This window comes from Bombus terrestris, chromosome 12, assembly GCF_910591885.1.
Source record: "Bombus terrestris chromosome 12, iyBomTerr1.2, whole genome shotgun sequence".
Classification (NCBI taxonomy): Eukaryota; Metazoa; Arthropoda; class Insecta; order Hymenoptera; family Apidae; genus Bombus; species Bombus terrestris.
The window spans coordinates 3,381,746-3,395,301 of record NC_063280.1 but is presented as its reverse complement, the minus strand read 5'-3'; the positions used below and the strand labels follow the sequence as shown (position 1 = coordinate 3,395,301).

Genomic DNA, 13,556 nt, shown 5'->3' with positions numbered 1-13,556 from the left:
TGTTACGTACAACGACCGAGACCTGTTCTAATCGTACCGATTAATTACAGAACGATTTATTTCGAATGCTAATGAAACTCGAATCGAACGCATCAGCGACATGCGTCGATTATATCGCTGATCGAGAGAACGTCCGATGCCCATAGCTGGAATGGACGCGCGTACACCGTTGCAAATAAACAGAACTGCTATGCCACGCGGTTGTATCTCGTGTCGTTAGCGGAAGCGGATGATAATGCAAATTGGATATGGCGTTAACGTTTGGTTGTGCATCGCGCTAGTATACGTTTAAATCGAGGAGAGCAACGTATCTCACCGGCTTTATCTTTACGCAACTATGGTTCTTGCATTATCGGCACCGCTTTACCGCGTTCCTTTGTGCAAGTATTCGAGTTCCAAGGAAGTCAAGCGGCGTATTCCATGCTCTTACGCGCTACCATGTGCTACCTAAGTATCGTTCGCTGTTGTCGTTCCGTGTGTCTCTAAATGCCTCTACGAAATTCATTTCTAGCAGCGGCGAATAGGAACGCGAATGATACCGTCGATAGCATGTAATGTTTTTCCGTTTTTTGTCTTCTCGTGTGCCTTTTTCACCAGCACGTTATTCATCGACGTGCCCTCCATCTTCTTTTTTCATTCCACACCACCACTATTGCCATTTTTGCGCATCGTGTTCCTCTATCTATATACACCTACGCACCACTACCTCGCATACCAAACGTATGCTAATGCGTGTAAGTTCCAAGGTACATTGGCGTAACAGCGCAATTAATAACGTCATGACTACAACGTTCGGTCGCAGAGGTAGCTGGATCACCTGCATGGTTTGTTGGATTTTCGAGTCGATTATGTTTTACTGGTCCCGTCGTAGCTATCTCCACAGCTACGATCGAAATAATTCCGATGGAAACGATACATTGCTCCCTTATGCCGCGTCCTCATTGAAGCAACAATGCTTATCGTCGTCGCTGCAGAGCGCTCAACAAAGATATTAACTCGTAGAAACATTTTGCAACAACGTAATCGAAAGAATTCACGCGTTGATCATCATGTAGAAATACCACGATACGAAATTTCCACTCGAAAAACTTCGACCTGGAACTTGATTACACAATGCGGCAGTTACATAACGTGTAGCAGACAGTTATCGAAACATCCGTAAAATACACGTTTGGCATTTCACCACAAAACTCGAGCCAATCGTAACGTTAAAACAACGAGTCACGATGTCAGCCGATTCCTCGCATTATCCAACACCACGGTTGGCTAAAATTTCCGCTTTATCAGGAGGATTTTGTCAGCCGCCGCACCGGCTGATAAACGCGTTCAAACACACAGCAGGGTACACGCGCCTATGCGACTCGCTGCTCCGGCGGTGTCTTCTTGTAAAAAGCAAACGATAGCCTGCTACGTTCTACGTCGTTTATCTGCTTGGATTATAGAGCATCCGTGGTATCTAGGGGCCGCTTTCCTTATATGCTCGCTTTTCTTCTTCCTTCCCCTCCCTTTTCGCGTGTCTCTTTTCTATTGCCTCGGTATCTCCTTCTTCATTTTCCTTATTTTTTCCTTCTTCCCTTCCCGCAGGCCGGCTCTCGTATGCCTTAGACACTTAGATACACCTACACTCGGCTATCTCGCGTATCGGTTTTATGCTAATGTATATGCATTCCAACATGCCCGGACACAGTCATATAATTAATGATACCTTGTTCTCGCGGTTACTTTTTTCTACAAGCGGATTTAGAAAACTTCGTACATTGTTCGCGGCCTCGTTCGTTACCGCGTTCTCGTGACGAATACCTACGAATACCAATGATCCGAGCTTTAACGCGAGATACACCCTTATTCATGGGGTTATTAAGAAATGTTAATTTTGTATTGTACGTGGTAATTGATCTAGATCGCTAGAGAAACAATTAACATACGATGAAAAATCGTGGAAGCTGTTTGCAGCAGTTTTAGAAAATAATAGCGAATTGATAATTATACGTAGACATAACTGTACAGTGTTTTCTATAAATGTGGTTGAAAGAATTTTGAGACAACTCAAATGGCCCAAAATTTAAATCTGCTTTATGAAATCGTTTGTATTGTGGGAAATGATCAAGTAACGCCATATAAAACATAGCAGTATATCAGAACAGAATTATATAAATATCGAAATTAACTGAAACAGTAATCGTGAGATAGAATGAATAAAAACGTTTATTACATACATAATTGTTGATGCTGACCATACGTGATCTTTACAATCTAAAGTTTCAAACGAATGTTGATGATTTCCAAATGAATTAACAGTTTCTACTTTGTTTTTCTGTAAGTGTCCTGATAAACGGCGTAATGTAGATCGCTCGGTTATACTCAAGCTAAAACCGAAATTGATCGCGTGTCGCAGCTCAAAGTCACCCCAGCCATGTAATAAAATGCTACCCTTCAACGAGTATCGATACGAGATCCACCTTCATCTCCCATATAAATATCTTCCACTATGTTGGTAGCGGAGCGTCTTTGTAATATCTGTGAAAACTGTCGGCTTAACACCGTGAAATCTCGACTCTCTAAGAGTATTACGCAAGCAAGAACAGCCGCGAATCTTCGAATGGTTTTCGACGAGTTTATCGAAAAATGTAATCTGAAAAAAGGGGGCTGTTGAGCAAGGCGGCTTTATCGTCGATCATTAAAGAGGCACCGATGGTAATGTAAATGAATCGTGGCGTAAAGTTCTTCGCCTTTCTCGGCGAGAAGATCCGTGCCAACGGCAGCAGGAGTGCTTAAATCGCGAAGTTGCCTTATCTCGAGTACCTTATCTTTACGCGGCTACGGTTCTCGCTTTATCGATACCAGTTTACCCGCGTAGCGTTTAGATGAGTTTGCCCTTGCAACCAGAGACACGCGACGCGTTTGCACGAGAGTGCAAACAGCAACAGCAGTCTCTCATTTATTAACAACGATCGTCTCAAGCACGAACGTCGAAATCGTTCGTTCATATTCCAGTTTAAAGATTGCGACATACCGACATTTTCTTCGTCGTCTAACGTTTCTTCCCTCTTTCCTATCGCCTCGTTTGCATACGTTCTGCTCCAAATTCAACATTCCTATCTCCGTCGCAGGCGCGCGTATCTCGGCGACTAGCACGCGCTGACACCTATGTGATTTCGTTCCTCGCCATTCTTTTCCTCTTTACCATCGTCTTTGCGTTCCTTAGCTTCTTTTCTCTCTTTCTCTTCTTCGAACCACCGTGCTTCCCTTCCCACCCTGTCGGCATTCTTTTTACTCTCTTTCCACTTTTTTACACATCGTCCTCTCGTATCTACACACGCCTACGCATGACTATCTCGCATACCAGGCTTATGCTAATGCACGCGCATATCAACGCTCACTGGCGTAGGAGCTCGTTTAATATTATCCCCGCGCCGTGTGACCTTATTTTTACGAGGTTGTTGCACGAAATTACGACGCTACGCTTCCTTCTTCTGCCGTCTCCTCTTCCAAGCTCGTCGGAAATTTTTCTTTTTCCTAACTCGAGAGAATTCGTTCGGAAGGTCGCCAGCGGCGCAACCGAGCCGATCTCCCGGATGATCAAGCGCGTATCTGTAGGGCACTGGTCGTTCGTGTCAGAAATTCGAGAGGGAAAGGGCTTCGAGGATGCGGTTGTATGTAAAAGACACAACAATTCCTTTCGACTCGTTGCAAGATTTTCCATTCTCTTCTCGCGTATAAGTTGAAATGGACGAGAAATATCATGTTAATGTCCCGATAAATTCGCGATTTCTCCGTAGTTGCGAGCAACGCACACGTTCGTGCGTGAACATAACGCGCGAAGCGAAGCGAGTTTCACGCCGGCAACATAATTGGTCTCTCGTCTACCTCGTGGACGCCGGACGGCTTATCCGATCTCTCTATTTCCCTTCTTTCATCGTTTCGTTGGCTGTGTGTCACGAGAATGGCAAGCGGGATCCATAAAAGCGGCCGTAGTCGCATGCCCTGTCTGCTCGATCACTATCGATTTCGCAGAGCTACCTCAAAACGTACGCATCAAGGACAAGCATTACGCGCCGATGCTAACTACAAAGATTCCTCCCTCGACGCGATAGTAAAACGAGATCCGTAATTTGCGACTTCTAATCTCGTTATAGAAATTGCGTTTTATAGAAATGAGAACATTGGTCGTTACTCGTGGTTAAGATTTATCTTGCCGAACTATCTTTGCACGAAATGAATGTACCGTTCGTATCTTCCGAAGGGATGATTCACTGCATTTTCTATGGGAACCGACTAATGGAAGGCGATATCTATCCATCGAAATTTCCAGATTTAATTCATTACTAGATAATGTAAGAATGTAATATAAGAATTAAATAGAAAATTTGAAACTTGTTAAGAAATTTGATGCCTAAACATACAGTACAATCTTCCTCACATCCTACAAGTCCATCCATTAAAAGTTACCTTCTTTCCGTCGTAATATTTTCATCCGCACAAAGGGTGATATGAAACTTGTAAATTTCGTGTAAGTGAATTTATTTTAACCGAATGAAGTATTGTATTGCATATCTTTTATAATATAAAACTACGTTTTATGTGATTTCCTTATAAGCAGAAAAACTGAGAATAGCCAAGGAACAGCCATACGCTCATGGCAGAAATATCCGTAACTTCCACGGGAAGGAGTTAAGATTGCATCGCTTTTATGCTACTCTGTACATGATAACCACGCAAAGTTTACAGATTTAATCGATTAGGGGGTAGCACAAGCATAGCAGTATTACAAATTTGAAATTCATAATGGAGAGCTTCATGAACAATTACAAGTAAATGATCCTTGCATCATGCTCCTATGTTATGTACTATACAATTCTTTCAGTGTCCGTAGAAGCTCCTCTATAAATTGAGAGTTAAGGTCGCTACTTTATACAGTATTTACACAAAACGTACAGATCTCATCGAATACCGGGTAGTACAAGAATAACACAAAAGAATAGTAAATTCGTAATTCGTGCTTGATGTGCAATTGTAAATGCACGATCCTTGCATTATGCTACATATTACCCCAATATACAGGGATACCATACAATTCTTTCGTCGTTGCTACAGCCGTTTCCCACGCATTTAAAATTAAGATCGGATCGCTTTTGTGTAACTCCGTACATGGTGTATTTACGCGAAATTTGCATCTTAAATAAGGAAGAAACCTCTCTGCGAGTTAGCCATCGATTCGGTTCGTTCAACCAGACACGCAAGCCAACCTAGCACAATGCTTCTTCCCTAGCACGTAACTTTACAAGTTGCGTTGCATCCGCAAAAGATCATTCAATCATAAGAGCGTCAACATTGTCCGACTTGTCCGATCATTGCGACTCACAGCCGTACGCACCGATAACCGGCCGATAAATATCCCCGTGTCGCCTGATCACGACCAAGTTATACGAACCTGTCCTGTTAAAGCCATACAAGAACAAGACAATTGTAACCCACGTGCCAGCCTGTGCACCAACCCTCCTATCATTTTCTAGTCAGAGAAAGGGACTTTGTTAGGTCATGCCAGCTATAGAAACGCTATCCACGTCCCTTCCCCCTATTTCCGCCACTTCGTCGCGCCCCTATGTGAAATCTATACGCCGGACACGGCAGCACCGAGTGTCGATAAATCAGGCTCTGCGAGTCCATGCGCGGTTGCCTGCATTCCGGGGCAATTGATTAAGCCGCCATGCAGTATTGGATAAATGTACCCGACAAGCGGCGCGTTTCCATACATAATTTTCTAACGAACGATATATCGGCCGTTTAGGTGGCCTACCGATAATCCGACTTTGAAGCGACGACACATTAGAAGGAACGCGAGCTATTAAAGGTCGCCAGCGAATAGCCATTATTCATTGATAAGGCGTGGAAAGATCGCCGCTTGATTTACGAGGACGTTTCACTTCGTTGAACTACTTCGACCGCTAATTAGGACATCTACATTGATCGAGCTTGGTACATGCTTACTTTTATGTAACACTTTTACATAATTTACGGTGTCTAGGTTTCTTCTTTCTTCGTCTTTCCTCGTTTTTTATTCACGTAACTCGACGAAGATCCGTCTCGACGAAACCTATCGCGTTCTTGGGAATCTAATTCCTGGTGTTCCATTATCGACACCAAGCAAACATGGGTATCGTTGCTCAGTAACTGATGCGCTGTATCAGTGTTACAGACAGCCATCCGTATCCGTATGTATAGGACGACGCAACGATCGTCGACTTGTGAAAGTCGTAATTTTAATAATTCGTCGTTATCTTTAGATAGAAAGACAGAAAGGAAGGAAAAGAGTGACTGGATAAGGTTGATCGACTTAAGTCGGAAAGACCATGAGAACCGAGATCGGTGAATCGATCGAGATTAACCTATTATCTGTGCATGTCTTTCCGTTCCTTTTTTCCCCCTTGCGGCGTAAACGATCGCGATCAAGGTTGTTATTTCGATATCGAAACGATCAATTATCACTTTTATCGGGTGAAAAGCGTGGCGGGCTGTAATGGACGGTTGCAACACGGTTTTCATTCCACGCGTATCTCACTCATACGTGCATGCGACAATGAAACACAGTGCGACAGACGCACTTGTACTTTCACGCCCGGCGACCTGGCTGCAGGTCTCCCACTGCTTCCGGAAAGACCAACGTTGGGGAAAACGTCTAATTCGCTATAAATTTATCTCGGTATGCCGGGTATTAGCATACACGACGCTTGTTGGACAACCTGGAAAGAAGGTCTCCGTTATCGTGAATAACAATAAGCGGCAGAGCACGACTTGGAAAGTGGTTTATGAGTTGTTCCCCGCGATATCCCGCAGATCGCACTCGCAGGATCGCCGAGGCGATTCGCTTCGCTTCACCACACGCCAGAATTGGCGCATTCCTCTCCGAGATATATCGATAGCCGCACGCTTCTTGCTACAACGGCGCATGCATTATGCCGATAGATACTTGTTTCGAGGTCCCGGCCACGTGGATCGTTCAAATGAGAATTCCAGATGCTAATGCGGACAAGTTAATACCTCGGCTAGATAAGGGGGCTCGTTAGGACAGAGATAATTCATATGTGGTGCCGGAAAGAACAACCGTCGCCGTTGGTTACGCTGTGTACGCACGCTTCGTTTTCGATTCGAATTAACAGACACGTCGATACAATGTACAATTACGTCGGACCGGCAGATGGAAAGAAAAATACAATCTGAAATAGTCTGGGTGATGTCGATCGTTTGATCGATTCTGGAAATCGAAGCGTATCTTAGCTGTGCGCAATTGAGAATGTTCGTGAAGGTAATTGCTGTAGATCTTTATATTTCGATGAAAGAATTTTAAATACAGAGAAACCAGAAATCTTAGGAAATTAACCATCGTGAATACTTAGAAGGATATTTCGAAAATTTGCAGATATAAAATACCTCGAAGAAGTAGAGTAGGGAATACTTCGAAGAAATAAAGTTGAAGACTATCTCCTCAGATCGTATCAATTCGTTGTTATAAACGTATTAAATAGACATTTTTTAAATTGCACTCTAAACAAACTTTCTCTTATATACTTCATATCTTCCAATTTTAAATTACATTCAATAATGGAGCAAGTACTAGTCCCTTTATCTCAACTCTAATATCATCTCGTCGAAATTCTTGATGCGTCTAACGCGAAATCCGAGATACATATCGGCTGAGATCACAGTACCTTATCCCTTATGCGTATGATCCCTGATTTTCTCTATTATGATAATTCACAATTCGTTAATAAATTTTACACTAAAGTCATAACTTTCCAGAAATATTTTAATATCAATTATCTAAAAAAATCCTCGCTATATATTCCACATTAAAGTTCCAAATATATTTATATGTTTCTGATATATCTGAAATATATGTATAGATATGATGAAATAGGCTGCATCAGATATCTCGAGTATCCAATTGCTCAAAAACTGTGAAAATTTTCGTTACCTACACAAGGATTAACAGCAGATTAACGCTCTCTACCAATGTAACTCTTCTAAATGCAAGGCTTAACTTACTCTCAACGCACGCAACGATCACATAACGATCCTATAAAGGCGCAATTCCTCGTCAATAAACGTACATAAAACCTGTTAAACACTTTGCACGCGAGCAACGTGTTCTCAAAATTTAAAGCCGATACGAAAGTGTATCGCGTTCCAGTGTTAAGCCTGGGGAGCGATTAATCGATTACATCTCGAAAACAGCCTGAACAAATAAATAAACCGTAGGAAAACGTTTTGCGTGCAACGTGACCGTGTTTGATGCATATTCTCGAGCGCATTAGACGCGCATACGTCAACGTTGCATGAACGTGCGTTCGAACACGAACCGTTCACAATGCCGACAAGTTATGCGTACTACAGGCCGTGGATCACTCGCGATCAGCGTGTATCAAATCGTTTCTAGCCGCGTATTTATTTGTTCTGCCACTCTCGAGCGGAGCCCCGTGGGACGTTCATGTAAATTGCCATTAGTACGAGCAACGGTTGCTCACCCATAAGACTTCGGACTTGTTCGTATCCACGCAGCTAGATAGAGAGTGGAAACAGGTCCCACGGTTCCCCTCTGTTTGATTCTTCCGCCGGCAGCGGCGGTACACGAATAAAATAACAGAGAGTCACAAGTAGCTATCTATTTGCCGCGGTGTAAATGTTTATGGGCCCATCAGGCTGGCCCATGGCGTTTTCGAGTGACAACTTCCTGTCGAGTAGCAGCTGCTTTCTCACCATCTCCTAAGAGTGACAATTGAACTGATGACGGTGGGATGGAAACGCGTACACCACTGTCGTCTTACTATCAGCTTTCCTCCGTGGATCGTCTTTACGATAATGGCCGTTAGCGATCATTACGATAATGGATTGTAACGTTACTGACGTATCTTGCGCTCTATCCGCGCATCGATGTCTCCGCTTGTATTTATACCCTATATACACTGTCTACATACTGTTTTCGTTTGGTAGGAGCGTGGTTACAGTTACAAAGAAATAGGGTAAACGGTAATTTTCGTGAAATAATTTCATTTACTCTTCGTTTAACATCCATCATATTTTTTGTAGGAATAATTATACCAAAAGCAAAGATATTGTATTAAAGGATTTTTTTGATCTGTTTGCACGTACAAATCATTAATGCACTATGTGTTCGTTTTGAATCTGTCGACTCTCAACGGTACTTGAAAAAGTAGCTCCGCAACTGTGGACGCATCTGTATGTAATTATAATCACAAGACAGTTATTCGTATCATTTACCACGGTGAAAATTGAATTTACTTTACCGCGGTTTCCGCGCAATCTTCGTTGCATCAACAACAATAAGCGTAACAACCGCTCGCCCGATGGAGAGATCAGAAGTTGAAGACGAGCCTAGCATAGTTCCGCGTAATAAACTCGCAATTAAACGATCATTCAAGACCGGTAGCAAGACATTTCGTCTTTGCGGCGTAACGAATTCGCCTGCCTTAAATCAACATCGATTTTACCATTGATGCAGGACGCTGAGAGGTATGTGCAATTTGTAGTTGCAAGGAGGCTGCACCGAGCAACGGATAATTGCGTCGGCTAATAAATTAATCCCAGATCTCCTTAGGGCACGCCCACCACAGGCGTATATAGTATCGTCTAATAGTCTAATAAGTACCTTGCGCCGTTGCGATTGATCGGCTTGGGTCAAGGTGTCAGTGTTCGAGTAAAAACCACGCTCGGCGACTAATCAGCTCGACGACGTGAGAAAATGCGAACTTTAATTGTATCGCCCTAATTGTATCGATATTAATTGAACGACTGCCGCGTGCTTTCAATAACAGAGATTCCAGAGACCTGTTACAGATCAACGAGTTTTCTATTCTCTCACTCTGATAATATCAAGCAAATTAATTCGATCTAATTGCTCGTACATCGAGCCGATGCGTTACGACTCGCGTAATTTATTAAACGTAATAGGCAGGCTTCTTTGGTTCGACAAGAAAACTGAAGCCATCGCGAAGATAGAAAAACGGCGCATTCTTATTTAAAATTTTATTTTCTTCAACGACGATTTATATGCGCTGTGCGACTCGTCTCGCGAAACGAGTCTCGCCGCTTATACACGTTCAAGTTACACGGCTCGCAACGAAGGGTAACTTTTATTGCCACAATCTAATTTAAGGACCAGCCGAGTTTCTCACCCCGCAATTTGGATTAATAACAAATGTAAATCAGCACTCCCCCCCCCCCCGTCCCTTTTAAACACGCTTGCCGGAGTCTGGCATTCTTTCACACGTTGTTTGTCCGCCAGCGATGACGCCAGTTGCGGCCGTAGCTTTATTCGATTATTCTCGACGAGGGGTTAATGCTTTTATCGCAGCGGACGACGCGTTCCAGAAACAAACGTATCTTTTATACGATTTATTCACTTGCCTTTTTGTCCACGACAGCGACTTTGAAAAAGCGACGCGAACAAACGACGAGTTTTGTATACTTTAAGCGTGTCGAGAATGCATGAAACTCATAGTTCATGGCCTGTTCTTTCAAACAACGCTATACATAAAGGAGCTATGAACGAACAACGACTTATTTGTTTGTCAGCCGCGATATTTATTTCCCTGTTGGAATACATCGGTATACGTAGGTATATTCGTTCGCCTACTCTATCGCTAGATCCGAATATAGCTCGGCTAGGACGAAGATGACACCTAATCAACCGAGTTCAGGATCAAACGACATGAAATACAATCTCCTGTTCGATATAAATCGCAATCAGTGTACTTCGAACATCGCGAAACTCGCCCCTCAGACGCGATTTAAAGTTACTACGAATCAAGGTACGCGCATAGGAGAATCGCCGAGCAAGAGATCTACCTCGATTCACGACGCTTGAAAATCCGGATTCGAGAGAATCTTGAGAATCTAAGATCGATCGGATCCGATCTTCGATGCGCGGAGAAAACGGCTGGGAAATTACAGTGCAGAGGAGCGGCGGTTCGGACAACAAGAAAAGGGAAGATCGTAGCATTCTATCTGCGAAAGGGAAACTCTTGCTTCTCGTGGACTATCGCGTGGTGTTGGACAAAACTCAGTTCGAATGAATTATCTATCGTGCTCTTCCAACCATGTTGTTGCGGCACGATGTCGCGATAAAAACTTGATTCTTACCGCCGAAAAAAAGGTACAAAAAGAGGAATGGCTCTTCGACGATCGGAAGGAGAAACCACGATACCGGATCTTTATTTCAGACGTGCCAGAGACAAAATGTACTATGAAAAACGATAGAGAAAAGACGAAGAGTTTCGTCGAATGGCGAGAAGAGCACGCGCTCAATTATTTCCCTCCTCGCTGAGTTTTCACCTGATTGTTTATCGTTCGAGTCGTAACAGATTCGTAATAAATGGGCCTTTTACTTTTACCGCTTTGGACTAATAAATAGCAACGGGCTGGACAGAAATCTGGGCACGTCGTCGCCGGAGCGCGCTTAATAAGAAGAGAAGGATAAGGTCTCGTTTGTCTAGAGGAACATGATGCAAAGAGTGCTGGTTTATCTCGTATGAGTATAACAACGTCCGTTTACTTTCGAGAACCACGTTGACTGTTATCGCTGCATCTTAACGAGAATCGGCAATCTTCACAGAATGTCGTGCATAGACGGCCTTGCGCACTTCGCGTACCACCGTACTGGGTGTCTGGGAATTTCCTGCGTTTTAGATGAATTCTAGAAAACCTGTCCGACATTTTCTGTTCGTAAGATCAAGATCGACGTTAATCTAAGATGCGAATCCTAGGCTTTGAAATATTTAATATATTTCTTTTCTTTTCTCGAATAAGCATATTATGTCTCCTGTGCAAAACTTTTTGAAATATCGCGAGACACACTCTGTATATTTTCTGTTTTACTTTAAATATTATCGATACATCTCATCAGACCACTAATGAAATTCTAAAATATCATCGCGCGTAACACGCAATATTCGTAAAAGGATTGTGTCAGTGATCAAATACTTTCGTAAGCCAATGCACGCAATGTGTTTCCTCTGTATCAATACCTTTATCACGAAGTTATAGATTTTCTAAATCTACTATTAACTCAAAAAATATCACGATGATATTCGTTCGTGTTCCACGCTGCTGTTCGATTATTTTTGTAAGACTACTTAAAATTATAATTTATGCAAACATTCGATAAATGTTGTAAATGTTTCGAAGGCATATTCGGTTGCCAGTTTAACATGAATTATAGTAGAAAGCTGAACGATGTTTCGAATCGAACAAACGAAACGAACCACTTCATTCTACGTCAGAAACGACACCCAGTATACAGGATAGCGGACTAACAGTACGTAAACGTTTGTGTATTTAAACGAAATACAGTGGATGAAAAGCGTAGGAAGATCTATGCACCGATTCAGGTTTCCAGTGGATTCGTAATTGGAGAGAGTGAAAGTGCACTTTCAAAAGGTACGACCCGATATTCATACAAATTTTCCAAAACAGTACCCTCGTTAACGGTGCCTTGATTGTCGGCAATCACGTCCACGTATCGAGCGAGCACTGCTGAACGAACAGGAACAATACGAGTTATACGAATCCCACCTATATACTCGGGCGAAAACACAGCTTTCCACCCAAGTCAAGTCGAACCAATTACTCGTGACGCAACTTCTGAGATCTCCTTGGTCATCTGTTAAAACTGTTCGATTCGAGCATGTAATTTTTGCAGACTCTTTTCGGAACGGACACTGTACTGTGCTCGTTGAGTTTCAACGAGCGAAACGTTTTCAGCAAAATGCTATATCAGAATGTAGGTTAACATAAATAGTTACAAAAATTGAAAGATGAACGTCACGTTAGAACGCCAAGCGAATCTGCCATGCGTAGCAAGAAGCGAAACATTTTTATAGCAACAACACGGGAAAACAATGTTAAAGATATCGGTAAATCGTAGACAAGTAACTTGTATAAATATAATAATAAATTCCGTTGTTTTTGCTTAAAATCGAACATAGATAGATGGAATAATATTTCCAAGGATCGTCGAATTCGAAAGACACGAACAAAGAATCCACGAGCACATACAGTTCACAAAGGAATTTCGCTGAGGCAGATATTAAGGGTTGGCACGTTAAAGTACCGTGGCCTGTTCCAGCAGGAAACATATTTCTCGTTCGAGGAGGTATACGTACGCGAGGAGAAAGACGCGTAGCCGGAACGATCCAGTTCCCATGGATACTCAAACCTGTATACACATAGGCAGCAGAATTCTGCACGACTTTGCGCCGCAATGGATATTTGTTATTCATAAGCCTGCCAGTATAACTTCTGGCCGGCTTCTCGTTTGCCGATACTGACCTGCACCACCCCAGGCGTTACTCGCGTACTTCCCATTTAGATCGTGGATTCGCGATTCGTATCTTCGTCGTATCGTTGTGCGACGAGTTTCTAAATCTGACGCGTCACGCGCGCGCTTGAAACGTTAGTTAGCCTCGTTATTGGCGAAAAAGAAACAACAAAGAAATTGGGAGAAAGAGAACGTTGGCGATATAAATGGCTCGAAATGGTGT

The 13,556-nt window shown here is 42.8% G+C and overlaps 1 protein-coding gene and 1 long non-coding RNA gene across 9 annotated transcripts in view; one reads left to right on the top strand and one right to left on the bottom strand.

Annotated features, from left to right (window-relative positions):
• The window catches only part of LOC110119775, a 241,088-nt gene that overhangs the window by 194,870 nt on the left and 32,662 nt on the right, over positions 1-13,556 (bottom strand). The gene's annotated exons all lie outside the window — the stretch shown is intronic.
• Positions 1-13,556, top strand: part of LOC100650169 (storkhead-box protein 2) — a 111,866-nt gene that overhangs the window by 72,279 nt on the left and 26,031 nt on the right. The gene's annotated exons all lie outside the window — the stretch shown is intronic.